We start from the raw sequence: 5,794 nt of genomic DNA on the forward strand, positions 1-5,794 counted from the left end.
TTAACTCCTATTTCTAAATTCGGTATGTGGTGAAGCAATTAGCTGACCCCTAATTATAATTATGTTTATAATTATAGAATATTTGTGTATAAACTGCGGTTTAAACAATAAATTACCTGCCTCTGGATACCTTCTAACGAAGACGGTACCCACACAAGTAATTTCCAGGAGTGCCTTCGGATTTAAATATCCCCTGGCTGCTTATATACTTCAGACTACCCCTGAAATATTGAAGCAATCCTATCATTTACCTATATATATATATATATATATATATGTCATCAAAATTTAGGGAGTGTAGATACAATCCAGGCTACATAAGTTTCGTAGCTAGCAGAACCTAGAAAGTAGTAATTACCCAAACGAGGGGTGGTGGTGATCCACTAGCTACTCGTAAGGCCGAATATACCTTAGTCAAATGAAGGTGAGTGTCGTTAAGGGATTCCATGTTAATTCGCAGATTTGATGGAAAATGTGTGTGTGTGTGTGTGTGTGTGTGTGTGTCTTTGTACTTCTCACACCACTTAACAACCAGTGTTAGTTTGCTTACGTCCCACGTAACGCAGCGATTCGGCCAAAATAAATCAATAAAGTATCAAACCAAAATAAGCGCTGTCGGGGTTGGGTTTGATGTAATCGACTAAAAACTTTGACCAAAACTTGGTGCCCCAGCATGGCCGCTGTTCGTAGACTGAAACCAATAAAACGAATAAAATATCTGTGACTCAGTGAACCGTAGCTTTGCTTATCTGCCAAAGTTGTGACACAAGAGAATTTCCATATTAGTGGTAAATGGAACATGAAACTCTACAGTTCACACAGAAAATGGTGTCTGAACTATCAAGGAAAATTTACAGTTCAGATGCTGTGACGAACTGACCAAGTGGTTTAGCTTCTCGTTGCCATAATGGACACACACACACACACACACACACACACACACAAACACACATTCCATGAGATTTGTCAAATGTTCACCAGCCTACGTAACAACTACCTTCTACCTACCTACCTACCTACCTACCTACCTTCCTCCTTTCCTACATATTTACCTACCTAACTTGTTGTATGTTGTTATACACCTAAATATTACTATATCTTCTAACTACCTTCATATCTACCTATTTATCTACCTATCTTCTGCCCTCCCCCCTCTCTCTCTATCTATCTATCTATCTCTCGCTAGCTAGCTAATTATACTCTATCTTTTTGTCTATCTGTCTTCCAAGCTGTCTAACCAGTACCCCTTAGTTTGTATGTATGTATATATATATATATATATATATATTGATTTCAATTTTTTGGCACAAGGCCAGTAATGTTGGAGGAGGGGTTAAGTCGATTACATTGACCCCAGTACTCAACTGGCACTTATCTTATCAACCCCTAAAGGATGAAAGGCAGAGTCGACCCCAGCGGAATTTCATCTCAGGATGTAAAAAGACGGACGAAATGCCACTAAGGACCTTGCCCGGTGTGCTGACGGTTCTGCTAGCTCATCAAAAATTCCTTATGCTACGGTCTATGCGTGTGTCTTATGCACCAAGCGCCTATATGAAAGGATCTCTCAAGGCTAATAGCGCAGTATTCGGTTTTCTAACAAGACATCCATGTTAAGTTGGATAATAAAGATTATCTTTTGATATATATATATATTATTCTGCTCAAGTCAGTCTCATGCTGCTCTGAGGTTCATAATCGTCAGGCAAACTTGCCCAAAGACCCTGTGCACCGATAGATAAAACTTAGAGTAGCAGGAGACTGACGCAACCAATATAAAATCTCTATTAGTAATCTCTACTGTGGTATCGAGTAGTTAATATACCAGTCGTTGTCCGAGAAAAGCGGCTCTGATTTTCAATGCTATTGCCACTTTGAAATTTTCTAACGATATCACTAAACTTGACTTACTGTTGATATGCGTACAACTTTTCACCTGATGGTGTGTTATGGTAAAAAAAAAAAGAAGTAAAGCTCCCTTTCGGTCATGAATGACTATGGGATTGCACCTAGTAAGTTCCCCTCCAAGGCACAAGTCCGGGAAAGGTTGCTTATAAAAGGCTAACAACAGTCGCCCATGCATACCAGTCTCCCGTCTCTACGTCCCGATATTATCCCAGGGAAAACCAAAGGCCGATACAATTTGGTACCAGTGACGTCGCAACTCATTTCTACAGCTGAGTGAACTGGAGCAACGTGGAAAGTGTCTTGCTCAAGGGCACAACACATACCCCGGCCCGGGAATCGAACTCACTATCTCATTATTCTGAGCCTGAAGCTCTAAACACTGCGCCACGCGTCTTCACTGAGTTACGGTAGTACTGTAAAAATTGCCTAGGTGTATACTCTTAGGCATTACTCAGAAATACTTTTCGGGATGCTCTTCCCAACCCACATAATGCACTCATGAATGTACTTCGACACTTGGTAATTGGTGAATGTTTTCGAAAGGACCACAATGGTGTTTGCGAAATAAGTTCAGACAAGAGTGTATTCATTTTATACATTAAATTCTATCTTGTAAATTGGCCGATAGTAATTCGTCTTGAGTGCAGTTCTTTTTGCTTTAATTTATTTTTTTCGTATTGTATTTGTTTCTGCCATCGCCAAACCAGCTTGGTATATTTATATCTCCGTTGAGATTTCCTGGTAAAGGTCGATTAGATAACCCAATAGAAGGTCAATCTTTTTGAACCAGTATCTAGCAATCAAGCATCTTCCTAGTGCTTTCCTGTTCTGAAATTTCCTCATCACCATCTGAAGGATATCAACATTGATACTGAATGCGTTCGGTGTAATTCAAAGACAATAACTTCTTCCAAATTTCTCCTCATCACACTACATCCTTAAACTGCTCCTCGCTCTTAGTTTTTCTCCATAATAAACCTGTATCTTTTTTGAGAAAGAACCTCTTTCGCATTTATTCACTGTTCTCTCACATCTCCGTCAACAGCTGATTGGTTTACACCAGAGTATTTCGTTATTCTTCTTTTTTTTTTTTTGCGTGTTTAGTCAATGGTCTGCGGCCATACTAGAGCACCGCGCCATGAATGGTTTCTCGAACAAGTCGACACCAGTACTTATTTTAAAAGTCTCGTGCTTATTATATGGGTTTCTTTTGCCGAACCACTAATTGGCGGGGACGTAAACAAAACAGCACTGGTTGTTAAGAGGGTGGGGAACACAAACACGGACCCCAAAACTCACAAACACGCGCGCGCATACATACCTACATACATACACGCACACACATACATACACACACATACATACATACATACATACATACATACATACATACATACATACATACATACTCTACAGTAGAGGCCCAAACATTCTTAAACGCTGGACGAAAAATTCTTAAATGTAATAATGTAAATCTTCATTTACTCTTTTTTTTACTCTTGTTTCAGTCATTTGACTGCGGCCATGCTGGAGCACCGCCTTTATAGTCGACCAAATCGACCCCAGAGCTTATTCTTTATAAGCCTAGTACTTATTCTATCGGTCTCTTTTACCGAACCGCTAAGTTACGGGAACGCAAACACACCAGCATCGGTTATCAAGCGATGCTGAGGGGACAAACAGACACACAAACATATATACACATATATATATACACATATATATATATACACATATATATATACACATATATATATATATACATATACGACGGGCTTCTTCCACTTTCCGTTTACCAAATCCACTCACAAGGCTTTGGTCGGCCCGAGGCTATAGTAGAAGACACTTGTCCATGGTGCCACGCAGTGGGACTGAACCCGGGACCATGTGGTTGGCAAGCAAGCTACTTACCACACAGCCACTCCTAAAAAATTAGAAGACTTCAATACCTGTATATCAGCGGTCCTCAACTGGGCTCCATATAGCACTTGTGGCGGGGGCGGGAGCATATAGCACTTGTGGGGTCCATATAAGATTTTGTTATTTTAAAGTTTATATGGCTATATTTCTACAATACACAAAATATTTTAACATTTTTTTAAATACAATTCTTAATAATATTTAATTATAAAAATATAATTCGATTTTTTTTAAACCATCGAATATGTATGGGGCTCCCATAGACAAAAGATTGTTGAGAAACGCTACTGTATATAAAAACATTAAGGAACAATTCCTTTATCTTCGGACTAACCTCAATATTATTGCCAATATATTATTCCGTACATTATCAAAAACGTTTTATTCTTAGATAGAAAGATAGATAGATAGATAGATAGATAGATACATACATACATACATACATACATACATACATACATACATACATACATACATACATTTAGGGCGTATTCCGGTATTAAAACAGAACATGTGTTTTGTTCTATATTTTTTTTTTTCCAATACCGAAAATGTTTTCATTTTTTGAGCCAAACAGAAAAGAAACAAAATAGTAAATATTTATAAAATTTAGACAATAAAGATGAATTTAAAAAACAATAATTACATTACGAAACAAAACCAGATTAAATATTTGGGGTTTTTTTATTACTTTTATTTTCCCCTTTTCATTTGAATTACCAATTTACGAAAAGAAACACAACACAAAAGCGCACGGGGAAAAGCTCAACACATTTCCATGGTAAGACTGAAAATTAAATATTCATACACACACATACACATACATACATACATACATGCATACAAATAACCATGAAGCATAGTTAATGCAAATTCATCGTGAAACGTATTATTGCGATATTCGTTCAGAAATAACATCAAGCATGGACATGCTTCTGAGAACGCCAGATACATTTCTGTGTTATTGAGTGTTGTCAGTGGCGTGGACTTGTAACCGCATGCTTAGATGAAATTTGTCGTCACCTATACAAAGCAAAATAGTGACTAGTGTTGTGAATAGTCGACCGGCTGAATAAAAATCCTTTATAAGCAATAAAAGCGGTATTAGATTAAAAAAAAAATAGCCATCTATGTATCATATTTAATGTAAATAAATTCATAAAAGGCAAATTTACAGCGGTATATATAATGTGCGCGTGTTTCTTTAGAATATTTCACTATGAAACGAATATTAGCAATACCAGTTGATAAAGCTGATTATTCTGACGCTAGCATGCCTTCTATAGAAGATTAAGGGATAAAAATGGCAGAATTTGAAGCAGAAGAGAGTGCTGAAAGTGACTCTAGTCAGAATGCTATAAATGAGAAGAGGGAAGTCAAAGAGAAATATTTGCAAGTTTACTGTGATGTTCTTTTCTGAAAGATATCAGTTCTGAATGAATTTTGAGCTGAAATCATCAAAAGGGAAATGCTTCTCTCCAGAACAAAAATGGTCTTTTTACAGTTTGCGGCAGGATTGAATGCAAACATAAAATGCAATCTACGCCAGCTTCCTAAAAGATGGGTTTACAAGGAGGTGCCAAATACCTAAAATATTCTGTCTTACCGAGGGTTTGGATTATTCACACTAAATATCTGCCGAGGCTAAGTGATAAAAATTTTTGCTTCCCAACCCAATTTTGCTTCGGGTTCAATCCTACAGCGTCGCATGTTCAGCAAGTGCTTTCTATAGCCCTCGGCAGATCAAAGCCTTTTGAGTGAGTATATTTGGTACACTGAAACTGAAAGAAGCCTATCGCGTATATATGTGTGTGTGTGTGTGTGTGTGTGTGTACGAGTGTGTGTGTATGTATATGTATGTGTGTATATATGTATATATATATGTGTGTGTGTGTATGTATATGCATGTGTGTGTATATATATATGTATATATATATATATACATATATATATATATATATATATA

The sequence above is a fragment of the Octopus bimaculoides genome, chromosome 4, assembly GCF_001194135.2.
Source record: "Octopus bimaculoides isolate UCB-OBI-ISO-001 chromosome 4, ASM119413v2, whole genome shotgun sequence".
NCBI lineage: Eukaryota > Metazoa > Mollusca > Cephalopoda > Octopoda > Octopodidae > Octopus > Octopus bimaculoides.